An 18,361-nucleotide genomic window follows, 5' to 3' on the forward strand; every position below is an offset into this window, starting at 1 on the left:
TTTTTTATTAGTTTCGGACCTGCCTGTCACTGATAAAACCTGATTGATTGGTGTATCTCCAATGCAAAGAAAAATCTTCATAAATTGAAAGTTACATAGACAGTCATATTTTAACGCTAATTAGTAAATTACTTAAGTTTAATGTACACTGTAACTATTTGTAAGAAGATCAGCATTTAAAAGTCTCTTGTGAGAAAAAAACAAAACAAATCGCCATTATTTTTCCCAAATCTGTTTTCTGGAAATAAAATTCTACTAATGCAGCATAAGGTTTGATGCATGAAATGAGATAATCGTGTAATTTCTAAGTATTTATTTGGTTTTAGAAGGACTGTTTCTTTCACAAATGCTATTTTCAGTTGTTTTCAGAATGTGCTGCAGGTTTCTGACATCTGTGCCAAGACACTTAGAATAAAAACTGTGAAAAACGGAGTCTGCAACTCTGACCTTAAAGAAAACCAGCAATCGGTATCAGCTTGGAAAAGCCCGATGCTTCTCTACTTTATCCCACAGTCTTTCAAACGTCTATGAATTATTCAGACAGCGCTTTGAAGTCCCTTTTGTTTCATGTTAACAATTACGATTGTTACTGTTTTCAGTGAAAAAAAGTGAAAAGTTTAACTTCATAGAGAAGTAGCAAATTTTTGTGTTGAAAACTACAAAACATAAGTACATAAAGGGCAAATAATTATAAAATGAAGTTTGTTTTCAGTTCTTTTTTTTAAGCATTGTGACTTATTGTGCTCTCCTTTTTGATTACACACTAAATGGTGTGCAGTGCAAAATGCGTGCAATGCTGTTTGCACCATAAATAAATATTGTCTCAAAAAAATGAGACATTTACCAAATTGAAAAGCATCCTCTGTCGCATTTGATAATTTATTTGCATAATTAGGTCTTAATTTTAATTCACTATGCAAATATATGCCCCCTTTGAAATTGCATTTAAATGTGAACTGGATCCACTGTCAGGCCTAATGTGAGTGTATTTAATTTCATTATGTGGAAAGCATGAGAAATTGTTTGAGGCTAAGTGGAAGGTGGAGGGTGGTTGTGAGGGTTTGGGGGGGGCATTGATGGTTTCACAATATTCAGCATGAAATACTAACATGTTTGGAGACGTCTTAGGTGTTGTTTTCACCATGGCTCACACAGTAAATGTTTTTGTCTTGTAGTAATGCTATTTTCACAGTGTCCTACAAGAACTGTGTGTCGAAACCAGAAAGAATTATACAGTATCTATTTCTATTTTGATGTCCCTTCTATGCCGGGGAGTGTTATCTCTTGTTTCACTTTTTAAAAAGGAGTTGTGCTCGGGAGGCGTGGATTGCCATCTATTATTCTGTGAATCAAATGAGGGCAACAACGGGGCAGCTGAGAGAGAGAGAGACAGACAGAGGGCGAGAGAGAGAGAGAGAGAGAGAGAGCCTCCGGTGGAGACCAATGGTGGCCTTTGTGGATGGAGGGAATACAAACTCCAAGACAGGACAAAGTCAGAGGAAATTGACCTGCTTGATCCTTTCCTTGAGAGGGAGGCGGCTCAGAGTCTTTCATCTCTTCCCAAGAGGCCAGATCTTAGGGCTGCGCTTAACAAACAAAATACTGTCTGGATCTTACTCGTGGTTGAGGATGTCTTTGGGACTGGGAGATGCTGATACCCGGGGTGGCAGCGGGCTGGTAAGCAAGAGAAGGAAGGGTGGGAGGTTGGGGGTGGGGGGGAAGGTAACCTGAAACAGACAGGCCTCTGGAGTAGAGAGGTAGCCAAAAGGGACAAATTAGCTTTAGACAATGAGGGACCTCTTCTATCAAGGGGATAATTAAACGTTTCTTCATCAAAGATGAGACAGTTTGCAAGCTGCTCATTTTGTAATTCTATCATGTTTACCCCTGAGATATGTTAGCTGTATTTCTGCTTATGCCACCCCCCACCCCCTTCCTCTCTCGTCTCCCCCCATACACCCTCGGCTCCTCCCCACCAACCCGTCTTCAATTCATCAGTGTTTCCATTAATTCAGATTCAGTTTGATTGGGGTTGTTAATTATACAGATTTAGTCCTTTAATTGAGCTTTGGGAAAACTGCAAATGAAACCATTTGGAAGGATTACACTTTGCTGAATCAGATAGCTTGCATTGCTATTTTAGCTTATGAGAAGAGAAACGGGCTCCCAGTAGTGACAAAACATAAAGGACCAAGTTGCAGAGAATAATATGTTGGTGAAAAACCTCGAAACTCTTCTTAAAACAGAGGCTGACTTTCCTTTCTTTGTGCTGTGTAGTACAAGCCCAAACGGGGGCGATGCATAATGTGCATGGCTCTGAATGTGTGTAGGGGTAAAAGACAATGTGTGCGGGTCTTTTTCCTTGGCCACTGAGCTGTGGACCACAGGGTTTGTTGTGTGCCTTGAAACACACGAAGGAAGCTGAATGATGTTGCCTCAGCTCTCTGAAGGAAGGCCATGCTTGGCTGGCTCCAGAACAGCCTTAACAGGATATCACAGAAGAAACTGTGGCTTTTGTCCAGCTCCCTTTTAGAAAAGGCCCCCGTCAAAGGGACTTGGGAGGGTGTTTCTCTTTCAGCAGATGCTAAAACAGTGTGTAGCAGTTCTCTGGAAGCCCATATCTACAATGGCGCCTATCTAACCCGGTGACATCATCAAAGAGCGTGCTGTTTGGGGATGGCGAGCAGCAGTGTAGGATTCAGGCCATTACAACGGCAGCAACATGTCTTTTAAGGCACCAATGAACAAAGCTGCGTGCCAGTGCTCCTAGTCTCACTGGAGTCTGTTTCGAATGTGCTGCTGCAGTGAGGAAAACCAAAGTTTAGTCATGTTTCAGTTTTAAGTGTCAGAGTTATTCTACTAAACTATGCCATCATTTACAAAAAAAAAAAAAAACGAGCTTAAAATATTTGATATCTTTTATGTTTTTATAACCTTAACATCTTTTTACATGATCTTTTAAAAATTAATTGGTGTTGTTGGACAGTCTTTTCTAACTGAGCAAAAATGACCCCAGAGTACCAAAATTGGACACCGTTTCTTCTCTCCCTTGTGTTTTATGTGGGCCTGAACATGAAGAAACAAGAGTCTGTTTTGTGAAAAATTAGTGTCACTGAAATAACTGTGCTGCTTTCGATGCGCCCATAGTGCATGTGTTTATGGATGAAGAGTGCAAAATGTGTGTCGTGCCACTGAGTGATTCCAGAATGAGTTTCTTTTGCCTTTATAACAACATTGTGTTTAATTTTATTTTTTCCATCTTTGATGAGTCCCTATCTCTTTGGGGATGAAGGTTCAATTCTCTATACACAGTCTCCTTATGCCTCCAAGTGGTCACATAATTATGAACTACCTACCTATCTGCTTACAGATTAAATAATTAGAATTTATATACATACGTGGAGAGACAATATTGTCAATGTGAAGAGTTTATGAAAATTCTTTTTTTTTTATTTTTTTTTACACTTTTAGGCCTTAACATTTTTATAAATTCTTTAATAATACGATTGTATTTTAATATATTTCATCTTGGATGACTTTAACACCACACCTAACCCAGAAATAATTTGTGGCCATTTTTGTGATGAAGGCCTCCGTCCTAACATTTAGCTCCCTCAATAGTTTCCCTTTCAAATTCAACTCGCGCTGAACCACTTAAAATGTTTTAACATCATCTCAAGGCAGAAAAATTGTTTTGTGAAATTTAAAGGAGTTAACTGCATCTCTGGGTCACTATACAATACACTGAATTAACAATATTGTGCTTTGAGTTTTGCGGGGAGTATTACAGTTTCAGACAGAGTGTTTGTCAGGCTACAGCCATGCTGTGAGCCGCCCAGCCTTCAGAGAGCCTCAGCCTCGGGGCTATAGACAGACCCCTGGGACCAGGCAGCACTCAAGGGCCTATTTGTTCAACAGAATGTGTTATTCTATCACAGCAAGCCTGTCACAGCAGCAATCATTCAAATACCCATTCATTTCTGGAATTTTGAAGCTGCAGGCCCCCAAGGACCTCATTTATTTGTTTAGTTTTGGAGGGACTATGGCGAGCTCTTATCTTTTATCCATATGTATTTGATTTATTGTAATGCAAGAAGACATTTATTTTAGCTGGTGAGAAAAATTGTAACACCTACACATTTGAAGTGGCTTAAAAAAAAAAGAGAGAAAATATTCTTTGTGTTTTGTTTCAGTTTGCTTGGCTTTCTTTCTTTTTTAAAAAAAGAACTAAAATTCAAAGACATGACGCAAACTCATAAAGTGGGATCCGCCCGCTGTTCTACACCTTAAAATCCCCCCCTCCGTTTCAACACTTCATTTTTTTTTTTTTTTTTAATTGAAAATGATACCTTGGTGCGAGTTGCCGACTTGAGCTTGTGGAGAGCGCCTGCACAATGGACCTGTCAGGGTTGATGGATCTTCAACACAGCTGGGATATACCTCGGCCACAGAACCGAGGCCAACATGGCCAAAGCTTGCATGTAAAAAAAACACAGAAGCACAAAGCGGTCCGTCTGCGCCTCGCACAAACACACACGTTCTCCCCAATACGAACAGACAGAGGTAATCTATAGCAAATTCTGCTGAGGGAGACCAGGGGGCTAAAATCCACAACTGGGATTAGACGTGAGTGACATTGGGGAGAAGTGAGAAAGGATGTGAAGTCAGAGCGCTGGATTTTTATTTTTTTCTTGGGCTTGAGTATAATCAATGAGGGAGCCCATTTTAGCTCGGCTGGTTGATGATAGCCAGTCATTACAGATTAGCCAGAGTGAGTAATGGAAGCCCCACAGAGCCATGTAATGCAATTCAATAACTGCACACGTGGGAGGGCGAACTCATGTTTTTCAGAGTTACTCTATGTGCCAACCTGGACTCTTGCTTAAGCTTGAGTTTTAATTGTTGACTAATATTACTTGTGAGATTATCAAAAATAAATATGCAATGTTTATTTCCATTCCTAAACTTCCTGCATTAATCCTATCAGCTGCTTCGCTGAGTATCTCAGCCTAAACTCTGGCTTTCTTTACTGTTGTACTGCTTGAAAAACAAAACTAGGCACCCTTCTGATGCCAATTAATTAGGAGGATATGAATATTTCAGTGCTCTATGATACACTGGCGGCTGCTGCAAGATTGAATTCACAAACAGCTCCTAATGGAATATTGATAACGTGGTGACGTTATGTTCTTATTTTCTCGGCTTTCAGAGAAGGTGTGCATGTGGGAAAGGGTTCATCCAGTGGTCACTCCTCGGTCTCCACCAAGCACAGCTACAAAAACAGACTAGAAATAGAAATATCCTTTATTGTCTCACGGTGGGCAAATTTATGTGCAACAGCATCAAGGTGACGAGAAATGAAAGCAAGTACATACACAAAGAATAAATATATAAAAGCAAAATAAGCAATAAAAATACTTTACATTAAGGGCAACATTTAAATGTTAATTTGGTGTAGTTATAAAACAATACCTAAATTGTTACAAGGAAATATACATTTTAAGGCTAAAATAGTGCAGATTCAACAAAAGAAAAATATATTTTAAGACATTTTTTAACAATTCATTTATATTTTTGTTCATTTTAAGACATTTTCAGTGTTTTTATGAGTCAGAGTCACTTCCATCACTTATTGTTAGTTCACTGGTTTACATGCAGTTCTACTTTCAACAGTTTTGTTGTTTTTGAGTTTTACCGTACAGTTTATCTAACTTCCTGCATTGCATTGGCACATTGAGGAGAATGGCAACGTAAATTTGAAACGGACTTTTTAAATGAGACAGACATTTACACTCAAAACTTAAACTAAAAAAAAAAACGTAAAAATTTGCATTAATCAGAATTACTATTTAAGATCAGAAGCTCTTTGTTACATTTAATTTGTTGGAAGATATTTTCTTAAGGTATAAAATGCAGGTGCATTCATCATTAGCTGTTTCTTTTTTTGTTTATCAGGAGATTATACATTTATTGACATTACATACATTTTTCAAAACTTACATGACCTCTCCAAATGTTTTTTTTTTCCTTAATGAACATAAATTATCATACTGACATAAAAGAAATAAGAAAAAAATATTTTTTTTATTTTATTTTTTTAAAATAAATTTTTAAAAAAGGGGTTGTGACATTGAGGAACTAAATAGCATTTTACCTATTTTTATTCATTTTTTTTAGTCACATGATGGGTCAGTTATATCATTCTACGCATTATGAAGGCAGAGATTTAAACAAAGGGTGTCCACTTGTGAGTAAATTTTGCAGAACTGCCCTTAACTGTTAATGACATTTTTTCTATCTTCAAAAACGTTCTTACAGTTTTAAGCCATCGTGATGTAGATGGAGGTGTAGGAGATTTCTAGAAGAGTGAAAAACAGCATCTGGCGAGAAGAAAACAGAAAGCCAACATCTCACCCTGCTGGGGGGGGGGCGGGTTAAGTCTGGTCACTGGAACTCCAAAAATGGCAATTAGTGGATCAATCGCTAGCTTTTTTTTTTTTTTTTTTTTACAAACACTTTAGTTGTGAAACTTTTTTTTCTCAGTCGAGTGTGGTTTCTGCTTCTACGTGAGATAAATTGCTATCATGTTAAATTAAATGGTGGGTTACGTTTAGAGGAAGTTTAAAAGCTGTCTGAACCTTTGGAATAAGATTGTTGCAGCTGATAAAGTGGAAAGTATTTTTAAATAAAAGTTCACATATCACAGATCTTTTTCTTTTTAATTTCTTGACACTTCCACCTCCATGCTTCACATTTTGGTATGGGGTGCTTACCTGGATTGATGTATTTGGTTTATGTCAAACATGTCGTCTGTTCTAGTATCTAAATACCAGAGGTCCTCAATTCCAGTAATCAAATTGAGGACCTGCAACCTTTAGATGTGTCCTTGGTTCAACACGCCTCAATCATATGATTGAATTACCTCCTTAGTTAGCAGTCAAGCTCTCCAGAAATCTGTTAAAGTTAAAACAGAGACTCATCTTAAACCTGCAGGACATCGGTCCACGAGGCCTGGAATTGAGGAGCCCTGCTTTAGATCAGCCTGTCTACAGAATATCAATCCTCTGCTTTAATGGGTTTTTTGTCTTTATCTACATTCTCTGTAGCCTGGACAAGTTTAGAGATCAAACTTGTCCAGTCTCATTTTGTTTGTTGAGACATCTACTTTCATATAGTATAGTAACAATCTGCTGTAGGTCCCTTGATGACATGCGAGTGTTTTTGAAGACTTATTTTAGCTTTTTGTGGTTTCCTGTCAGGGTGAACTTGCTACAATTTGTTTCCAAAGTCCCAGTCTTTCAGCCTTACACTGATGTTCACTCTCACTTTAAGGAGTCAGGAACACAACAAACTTTCTTTAAACATATTGAGCGACTGTGTTTTAATGCTGTTTATGTCGAGAAGAAGTTTATATTACTTAGGAAAGCATTTACTGTCTTTGTGTTTTGACGTAGGTCCGATTCCGAGACACGCTGTAGCAGAAATAACAACATGCAGAAATAATTAACCAAAAGTACTCTCATTAATGTTAACCATATAGTGAAGTTAAGTTAAAATATAAAAAAAACTTGTTCAAAATAAACATGCATTGTTCAAACTTAGAGATAATTTTAAATTGAATTCATTTCCTAGCAGCTAACGCAGAAATAAGCACTGAGGATTACAAACAAAGTTAGAAACCACTCACTTTGTGTTGCAATAAACATATTAGTGAAGCAATCATAGTTTTATTAAGTTTCTTTACACTCAGTGCTTCCTAGACATTAAAAATCCATGTACGACATGCATGAAATTCACAAAATTTGTTTTATTATTGAACAAATTTAAATGAGGGCGTTGACAGACCACGAGGGAAATTTTTAGAGCACTAATACATCATATGTGTGTGCCAGCAAAACATTTAAATACTGTTGTTTTACATTTATTCATTTCATTATTTCTTCCCATCATGCCAACCTCATAATTATTTCAAAATGAACACCTGCTGCATTTCCTGCGAATGTATGTTTGCTCTGTCTCTTTAATCTTCATCATAAAGTGAGTCGGCTTTGGCACCACGCTGATGTTCATTAAGGTTGAGAACGTCCGCTTTTGTACCGTCGACCGAGGCCTGTGCAGCAGCAGAACGATAAACTCACAATTTTAATATTAAAGAGATGCAGATTTTGAGTCCTTCCCTTGTTCTCTCTTGCGAGGATGACGCTGGCAGAACTTGTGTTATTCATGGACAGACTCATTTCCTGCAGCAGCGGCAGCACGGTTCAATAGTGAAGCTGTAAAACAGTTTCAACTGGCTATAAACACATCTGATGAAAACAAATTAGGAGCGAGAAATATAACTGACAGAAAACATAACAACCGGCAATGGAATCACATTAGAGAGGACGCTAGATGCCGCTGCGAATAAATGCACATTTAATAAATGGCTAAATACAACACATGAAACCCTATGTCGCTAAAGCTCATTCATCATTTAAACGTTTGCCTCTTTCCCTATTAAATCTAATTTTAAAACATCTCGCCAATAAATGCAAGTCTTAAACAACCTGACAGTTTGGCGCGGCAGTAACCTGTTGAGATCTCCTGAAGTATTGCTCGGAGGCAGCTTAACACCTTTCAGATGAAATCCCTAATGGCAATAATCTTTTGACAACATGAGATGAAAGTGTCTCTGATTTGTTGCAGCGCTGCAGTGTGCAATACTATTCTTGTTAATGAATTTTTAATATCCTTAATGACAGGAGAGGAACGATGTAATTAAAAGAGCAAGTTGGGAAAAACGCTGACTCCGACTCTTTATGGAGGCCATTTTAATGTTAGTTTAATTGGAACTAACACATTATCTTAATGAACAGATTGCCTTGAAGGAGACCATTTTCCCTCCCCTATAGCGGCCTCAGAGTAGCCCATATGCATATAAAGAAATTTCTTTAATATCTGTGACACAATGTAGATGAGAGTTTGAGGGAGACATGCACGTAGACAAAACAAATTGCCCTCTGGTGACTATCAAAAGTATCCACCTGTTTAAAGTTTGAGGTTTTGTGATAGAAAAAAAAAATCTTCTAAGTTCAATATATATTGTACAACTAAACTGTAAAACAAACAAATCAAGTGACCAAATACACAAGCCTGGTTGTGTAATGTGGATTAAATCAATGCGTTACTGAAGAAAACTTTGATTATGTTTTAATTGGGTACTGTGTACGAAATTACCATCACTTATATTGAATCTGAATAACCAGAAATAAAGTTTGGCTTTCCTTGGAAGATTTCCTTACATTTGCTCACATCTGAATCCTTTCTCTGAAGACGTTGTTTGCATTGAGATCATAAAGATCATCAGACATGTTTTAGTCAAGAGAAACTCGCAAAAAACAAAACAAAACCAAAACCTCCATAAAAACTCCAAGGCTGGAATGGAAGCATCAGAGTGCTGGTGTGGGAGCTGTAAGCAGGCCTGGCTGCACCACAGGTTTTACAGCATGAAATGCATGCATAAAGCAAAACACAGGCAACAAGCAGACAAATTGACCACTCCACAACCTTGACATCGTCAGCGCCCGGACACGTATCAGTGCTCCGTGCGTGCATTTACACCTTGTGCAAAAAGGGAAGAAGGAACGGCGGTTAGGTGGGATTGGAGTGAACGTGTTTTTACGCTGGGAAGCTTTGGGCAGTTGAGTTTAATTTGGGATTTACAAGTGACATTGTGCCCCCATGGCTGTCTTCTTTCTGGGCCTGGTTTATGGAGTGAGACAGTCGGGTCTTTTTCCTTGTGATTAGCGGGGGCCTGCGACCAGCCATGCACAGAGTATTATAGCTCACAGCATTATGTATCAGAGTTTACAGACACCCCGACCCCACCCCCACTCCATCTCCACAGACCCCTTCATCAACCAACAATCAAACCCCCCACCTTCGCTCACACCTCACGAAGGTCAAGCCTCTGAAACTAGTCAATAACTAATGAAGATATGTCTATTGTGCGTGATAGAGCAGAAAAACGGGAGAAACTTTAAAGCCACCGAAATCAGGCAGCGATATTAGCATACACTTGACAAGAAGGAAAAGAAGAAGGAAAAAAAAAAAAAAGATTAACAATATTTAATGATTTGGAGTTTTCAAAGAAAGGAGGAAAGCGGAGTGCGAACTGTGAGCAGCCACATGACGACCCCGAGGCTTATCTCACAGAGGCTGTTTGGCTTAAGCCTTGGCATTAATATACTGATAGCCTACGGAATAGCCAAGCATAAAATGAATGTAAAAGGATGAAGAAACAACAAGAAAGGGGAGAAAAAAAGAGGATAAAAGTGGTTAGGCCTCCAGCTTAACAGACCATAAATATAGAACTACCAGGGGTTTATTGATATGAACGTTATTTCTGAGACATGTTTTTGTCACTGCTTTATAATCAAAGCCAAAATAATACTCTTTTTTTTTTTTTTTTTTTTTTTTTGAAAGTTTTCCAGGAGCTACAACTTTTAAAAGCATTCATGGAGAAGATGGAACAAATTAACTGTACTCCGATTTGTAATTGAATTTGAACAAACAAAAAGACACTGTAAAACAGAAGGTGCTTCACAGAAGAAACCCTCGCCGCAGCCTTTCCAAAGGGCTGACGCTTTTATCCCTTTATTTTATTGATTAAAAAAGTCCCAGAGGCACTAAAACGTACAGTCAGTGATTAATGTCCCTCTCAGAAAAAGAAATTATATAGAATAAATTAAACTACTGCAGCAGCAAATTGAAAAATAAGAATGTAAATGAGCTTTGAATACTTAATATCATAGAGAAAAATAGGCAATGAGGCCCAAAAATGATGAGGGATTAGTGGAGAAACATGACATTAGCTCCAAATGGCAAAGAGTGTATGTTCCTCTACTGTCAAAATTTAACTGTCGCTTCTGATTTTCTGGCAGGTAAGTGAAGAATGGGTGGGAGTTTGTTGCATCTGAAAGCTCTAACCTTGTCTGCAAGGTGAAAAAATATGAATGCAAAGGTTCATGCCAGGACCTCTGGTCTTAATTAAGATGATTTAAAAATGCAATTACAGAAACTAAATGACACATTTGCTGCATAGTTTTAGTGTGTAGAAGTGTGTGTTGTAGCGTTTGTAGTTTAGTAGCAATCTGACAATAATGTACAGAGAATAGATAGCCAACAGATACACACAAAGCTACATTTGGTCGTTAAATTAATTTAAATGTCGGTAGTCGCCTCTTTATTCCAACCTTTTATTGCAGCATCTTCACAAAAACACAAACAGAAGCACTCAGCTTCTTTCCTGCCTCCAGAATCACTTATCTAGGTGTGAACTGCATCATGCAAGGTTCCCTCAGTCGGAACCATTAATTATGCCTTCACAGTATCACTTACAGCAACACTGCGCAGATGTTTAAGCCCTCGGAGGCTTGGCTACTCTACCTTACTTAATCTGAAACAGCGCCGTACTGTCAGCCAGTTCAGTCAGGAGCCAGGACGGCTCTCCATCTTCCATCAGGGTCCAATCACAGCGAAAACACTCCAGGTCACATGACCAAGCTGCTTAGCATCCTTCATGAGCACTCAGTTTTTTGTTTTTTTTGTTATCCATACTGCGAGTGTTTTCCTTTCCCTTGCTGCCTTCAGCAGGCCGTCTCCTTCCAGAGGATATAGCGAGTTCTGCGCGTGCAGAGCTAAAGATGCTATAAAAGTTGCTGAGGTATAAAATCGAAAGTGCTCAAGCTGTCTGGGACTGGAATTGCTGCCTGGCAAAGGCCTGTTTAAAGTGGTAAAGGATCTCAGGCCAAGACCAGTTAATGTTGTAAATCTGAGAAAGTTTGGGCTTGTTTGTTTACATATTCCAGGCTTAACAGAGGACAAGTAAGAGCACACAGGGAGCCGTACACGGCACAGGCTTTTGTATGAGTCGTAAAACCTGCATAAAGTATAAACTGGCAGCGGAAGCCGCCCTATTAATTCTCTGCAGTCTAAATGATGAACTTTTGTATTAAATGTTAAAGCAGCAAACAGTTGAAGTTAGACTTTTTTTTTTAAACAAGAGTACAGTCATACCAGGTTATTTTACATTATTTTCATTAATTTCATTAAAGAATTAAGTTTATAATAATACCAGATCTAAACAGAAAAAAAGCATAGTTTCGTACTTTTAGTCATTTTGTTTTGCTTATTATTTTGAGATCTTTCCCAATTCCATTAACACGCCGAGCGTTATAAAGTGTAATGTGACGAAATTTTAATACTTCTACAAGTCACTGTGACATTGTACCTTAAGTTGTCTAACTGTACCTTCACTTTAAAAATCAAAATGTTTCCAAGCCCAAAGTATCTCAGTGTGTATAATCCCCTCTGCTGGCTCTTTGATATATATTGATGCAGCTCAATATAAAGCTCATAAAAATAACCTCCACTGAGGTGTTACCGGGTTCCTCTGAGTACACTGTGAACCAAAACACTTATCCCTATGAGAGATCAAGCTTATCTTATCAGTGCTTACGGTCGTGGCAGTACAGTAGAAGTACACTCAGCTGCTCATGCAGACCGTGCTTACAAGAGATCAAACGCAGGTCAGAAACTAGACTTCGTAATCCACACAAGTTTGCCACTCTGTATATTTGAGCCTGAGTGAACGTGTGCCACGGTGAAAAGGGAGGAAATGAGTAAAGAGAGGTTGCAGATTTTTGCAGACAAAGCAGGGGAAACGTAGCACAGTATGAACAGTCGCAGCTTAACTTTCTTTTAGCGATCGGGAGAGTTGTTTTTACTATTCGGAAGCCTGACAATTCATTCTTTCGATATTAAAGTGCATTTTTGTGAGGTTGTAGGAAGAAGCAAAATACTCAAAAAAAATTTACAATTTGATGCAAAACAAAAGGGTCGCTAATTATTTTCTTTTTTTTTTTTAAATGAAAATTGTATCCACATTTCCTGGCCCAATTTAAACCTGACCTCTGTGACACGGACCCACACAGACACATGCACACAAAAGAGGGTGGGGGGGCGAAATGAGGGATGGAGGGAGGTGACAGGTAAACAAATTCAGTGTCATATTCTCCTGCTGTCTTCACTGTGCCACTTGGCATTTTAATGGAAGGGAATCTGATGTAACATATAGTGGTAACTACAGCAGCAGCCTCGTACCAGAGGGGGGAAACTTAAGTCTTCAGACCTATGCATTAAACATATTGTAGAATAGAGTGTAACATTTATCACTGTCATTCCTAGAGAGTTTGTGTAAATTTAAATGCGCTCAAGCGTGCTGATTCCCCCCCTTCCACAATGTACGAGTACAATGCCACCCCAAAGCCCATTTTCCTGAAATCCTTCTCATTGTTCTGCACGACCATACCACAAAACAGCTATTCATCTTTGGGGAATATGCTGTACAGAAATGTCTTTGTATGCGAGGCCCTTTTCTGTTTCTCTGTTCCATGTTTCATAATATAAAAATTTGTCCACCTAGGTTTCATGGTTTAATAATAAAAAAAAAACTTAAATAAACAGAATATGTCCTAGAAGATTGCATATTTATTTTACTGTGAAGCACATTTGTCAGAGAGTTTCAGCAAGACAGGCAGAAGTGTTTATCTTACAATGGGCTTCTGAATGAGGGAATGTTGTTTTTAGTGGTATTTGTGTTTCTATTATTGTGTGTGTGGGTATATATATATATATATATATATATATATATATATATATATATATATATATATATATATATATAGCGTTTTACACCAAAGGACAATTAAATATGACTTGCCAAATTGATTATGACAAAGAAACCTGTATTTTCCTCATGATTGTGAGCTGTGAAAAAATGAAACCATGATGTCTGCAATGTAATGTAACAATAGTGCTTTGCAATGCCGAATGACAAACCAAACATTAAAATAAATTGCCTAACCTTTGCAATTTGCAGTCCCAGAAAGAGGAAAAATGACAGATCATGGCTTATTATTCACTTAAAGATCCTATACATAATAATGATGTCATCAATAATGAACACAATCTCATGGCTCATGCAGTTTTCAGAAGAAAAAAACTAAGCAAATCCCCCTTTCTGTTTTTCTTTTTTTTTTTTTCAAATCATCAGTTCAAGTCCAGGCCTTGATTATTCAGGCAGAAAAAAAGAACAAGTCTTTAAAAGACTGTAAGTAAGACAGAAAGAGGGGCAGCAGCGAGAGAATAAAGGAGGCTGAGAGGGGATGAAGGAAAGAAAGAAAAATGTCCCACATTAACTTTCTGTTACCAAAAGGCAGTCATGAGTCCATTTGTCCCCTAATGTGGGTAGAAGTTGACTGAAGAGGCATTTCAGTGTGGTTAACGTTCTACGTTTTAGGGCAATCAGCAAACCAACTATATTTCATCTGACAAATAACAGAATTACAGCTGTTGGGTTGACAGTCAGTGCTGGTCTTTCATTACTGACTGGAGTTTGATGAGAATTCATCTTGACTGAAACTGCAGTATAAGCTATTATAACATGAATGTGAACACAAAAAATCTTTTTAGCTCTTGGTAAATACATTTCCCCCAAGATTGAGGATGTGGGATCCTCTTTTATTGTCCTGCCATAGATTGAAGTTAGATTAATTTGAGTTACTCAGAAAAAGACCCATTAAGAGGCCAAGCAAAGGCTCCATTGCTTTTTGCTAAATAGATCAAATAAAATCAGTAGGTGAAAATATTATCTATACCAATCCACACCTATAGTAACCCATAAAATCAGCTGCTTGTTTTTGGTTCCAGGTAAAATCCAACAGCAGTAAAGAGCAACCTGCAGTATATGGAAAGCCAGAAAAGTCACAATTTTGTTTGCTTTGGATTTCCCAATGGCTTTTCATAAACATGTGCATTTAACAAGCTCTACCAGACACTGAATAATGGCGCCAAAGGAGAGCTATGTAAAGCATGTTGCTAAAGGGGTGATTGGTTAACACTGTGTTTATCTTGTAATTTATAACCACAGTAAGGTACAGAGTTCTGTAATGTTTTTCATTTTGAATAATTAGAATGAAAAATCCTCATAATTTATGTTTAACATTTCCATATAAGTAGAGCATTGTTTGAGATTTGGACTTTATAAAAATATTTACAATTGACACCATTAATACACATTGGTTGTATGACATTGAAGCACCAAATACTGGCCTTCAGCTGTGGTAGATAGACTCTATACATGAACTAAGCAGACTAAAAGAAGTCACTGGTCCCAGCATCTTGAAGAGTTGGCCACTGACTTTTATCAGACTGAAATACTGATGTGTTGCTCATTACAGTCATAGAAAGGGAAATATGCCCTACCCATTTTGAGTTCCATGTGTAAATGATCTGGCATTTAGTAGGTTCTAATTTCCTTTAAATGTAACCTCAAAAGTAGAAAAATACACATTATTGTTTTGTATATTTGTTTTGAATCTTCCTTTCATTTTGTTTAAGACACATTTGGGTATCTTGAATACTCTACCAGGCCAGCGTAGAGATCCCTCCTCTCTCTTTAGTGACACTGGGCTGATTGATGCCTTCCGTTCCCACTGATCACACATTACAGAGCACATTGAGGCATATTGTGCATTTCAGTAAGGGTCATTTTCAGGGAGCCGTTTACTCTGCCTCTGCAGAAAATCTTAAATAAATTTAATTGTCTGCATCCACCATCAGAAATGACTTTATGCATTTTGCTTCATAATTAAGAGCTTTCACATCCATAAACTTAAATCACTGCGCACAGCTGTTGAGGTGTAATTAAAGCATTAAATATGTGAACGATCAACTCCTGCTAAACAAGATGACATCCCCGATACAGAACTTAGAGGTGAATCAGAAAGCTGGCTAGGCTTTTTCTAAAACCAAGAGCCAAGATCTGGGAGTTTTTTTTTTATTTTTTTTTTTTATCAGATTCAGATGCCATCCCCATACATCACACCAGCTCGCCTCGGCGTTAGTAGCTGAACTGATGCTAACACCATTAACTGATGATTTAATGACATTGTGGATAAGGACAGACATCCTCTTTCTATCACTTTTTTTTTCCCATCACTGCCTGCTGGCTGAAGATGCAGTGAATCTGTATGTTTTTGAGGATGAGGGCAGTCACAGTCGTATCTCATCCACCTCCATTACGGCAAGGTCACTCCATTGCATTTCTTAATGTGATCAAGGAAAGTGTCACTTTTGCACTTCTCTGGCAGTAAATAAGAACTGACTCTAATTTGAATGTAGTGTACCAGAGGCCCTTTATGGGTTGTTAATTTAGTGTTTAAATACATTTAACAGTTGAGAGAGAGTACTGATTAGGCCAGCTCCCCACATGAGAGCTATTTTTCCTCTCCACATTATTATTATCCTGATGTAACAAATGCATGCAAGACCTTACTTAGAATCAGGCAGTAAATCTGTAACTTGTAATTTGCAGAAATTCTATTCAAATATGCAGTAATTTGTAATAAAATATGTAATTTTTCATAAATTTTATTATCAAATTTCTGGTTGTATTGCAAAATTTATTTTTAAGTATGGACATTTGTATATATACTATGTACTTAAATGGTATATATACCACTTTATATTATGTTTATAGAATCAAAAAATTTATTTGTAAGAATTGTAATTTATGAGTTGGAAATAATAGGATATTATTGTGTGTTTTATTCTGGTGTAATTATTGTTGCTCATGGAAAACAAAACTTAAAAGATTATTAATGGGCATTGGTTCTTATTAAAGTTAATTTCTTTAATTTCTGTTTCCAACCTATAAAATAACAACAGGCTCCATCACCCAAGAAAAACAAAACAAACTTAACTCTTGTAAAGTAAAGATGTTTAATATCCACTGATAGTTTGGTGCACATTTAATTTTGAGTGATTTTCAGTTGCTAAAATGAGCTGATAAGGGGGGAGTTCATCTGCCAGATGTTATCCTTTTGTCACTCTAAGGACCCATTCACTTTTCAACAAACTTGGACTGATGGGGTATCTTTTTGCTACATGCAAGGGAAAAATTGCAAGTAACAATATAAAAAAAAAAAAAAAAAAAGACACGCCATGTCTTTAAAATGCAGGTTAACAAATTGATGGTTAAATTTCTTAACAATATGACTTCTGAACCAAAAGCAAACCAAATGATAAAACTCTCACACACTGCAGCAGCTCACTGCATAGATTGGCCATGAAAGCCATTAGGGCCCAGTCACAACACAGATTTCTCCTGACATCGAATGCCAGTTATGAAATCGAAGGATAAGTTAATGTGTCACAGTGGCATTGATTTTTCATTTACCTCTCGCTGGCTCCACTCTCGCAGCTGACTGGGACCCTTTTCCTCCAAGTTTCTGAACAGATTGCTGGTTCTATGCTGACATAGAGCAACGTGAAATAACAAGAGACTCAAGCTGAGTGTTGATGAAAGTTGCTAGACCTGATTACATGTAACACCGTGCAGTTGTTGTCTTATTAGTAGAGCTCAGACATCATTAGTTTTCTCTGTACAAGAACGAATGGATAAATAATATTTTATTGGAGAATACTTATTTTACATTTTAAATATAAATGTTTTTTATCATTTAATTAAACAATTTCTTTTTTAGAAAATTTTAGTGTACTGAAGAACATGAGATCAGCTGCAGAAACAGAAACAGAATGAGTGGCTCAAAAATTCTCTGCCTGGTTTCTACGAGAGGAAAAACACGCTCACGTAACAACAACAACACGGTGCTCAATGAGCTATGTCCTCAGTTCCATATGAGATTGGTTAATACAAAAGCTTGGTGGTGAAAAACATTGTCCTGCTCCCGGTGACAAAGACAAAGTGCCCGCGTTTGGCGCGTATGCGAGTCAAAGGGACAGGTGATGACGGGGAGGGAGACCAGGGAGGGAATTTGAATTTCACATCTAGGAGGAGGCAGCTTGTCATTAAAAAGCCTTAATTTCAGTGTCAGGTAGACTTACAGGTGATCCATCATCCTGTCAGAAGAATTTTATTTTATTTTAAAGGACTTCAAAGATGGCTTCGCAGACTCTACTTCAATTTCAATTAGTTTTAGGGGCAATTAACAGAAGAGCCTATTCCTATGTGTGTGGTCAAGAGACGCCTACTCATCCAGGCAGATCGGAGGGAAAATAATACATTTAACTGAAAACTAAACAAATAGCATGACTCTTGTTTTTTTCTTTTTCTTTTTTTTTTTTTTTACGAGTTTTATTAATAGGAAATATTGGTGGTGCTTTTCTTTTTTACCACCAAGAAACTTCACAAAGGCACTTGTGGATGCCTTTCATTGGCACATTTCTACATAATAAAAGCCTGTCAGCTCCAATCTCTCCAAAAGGACACACTCAGAAAATAAAACGGATCAGAGGG

This window comes from Poecilia mexicana, unplaced genomic scaffold (assembly GCF_051168715.1).
Source record: "Poecilia mexicana isolate PSO_F unplaced genomic scaffold, ASM5116871v1 scaffold_15, whole genome shotgun sequence".
Taxonomy (NCBI): Eukaryota; Metazoa; Chordata; class Actinopteri; order Cyprinodontiformes; family Poeciliidae; genus Poecilia; species Poecilia mexicana.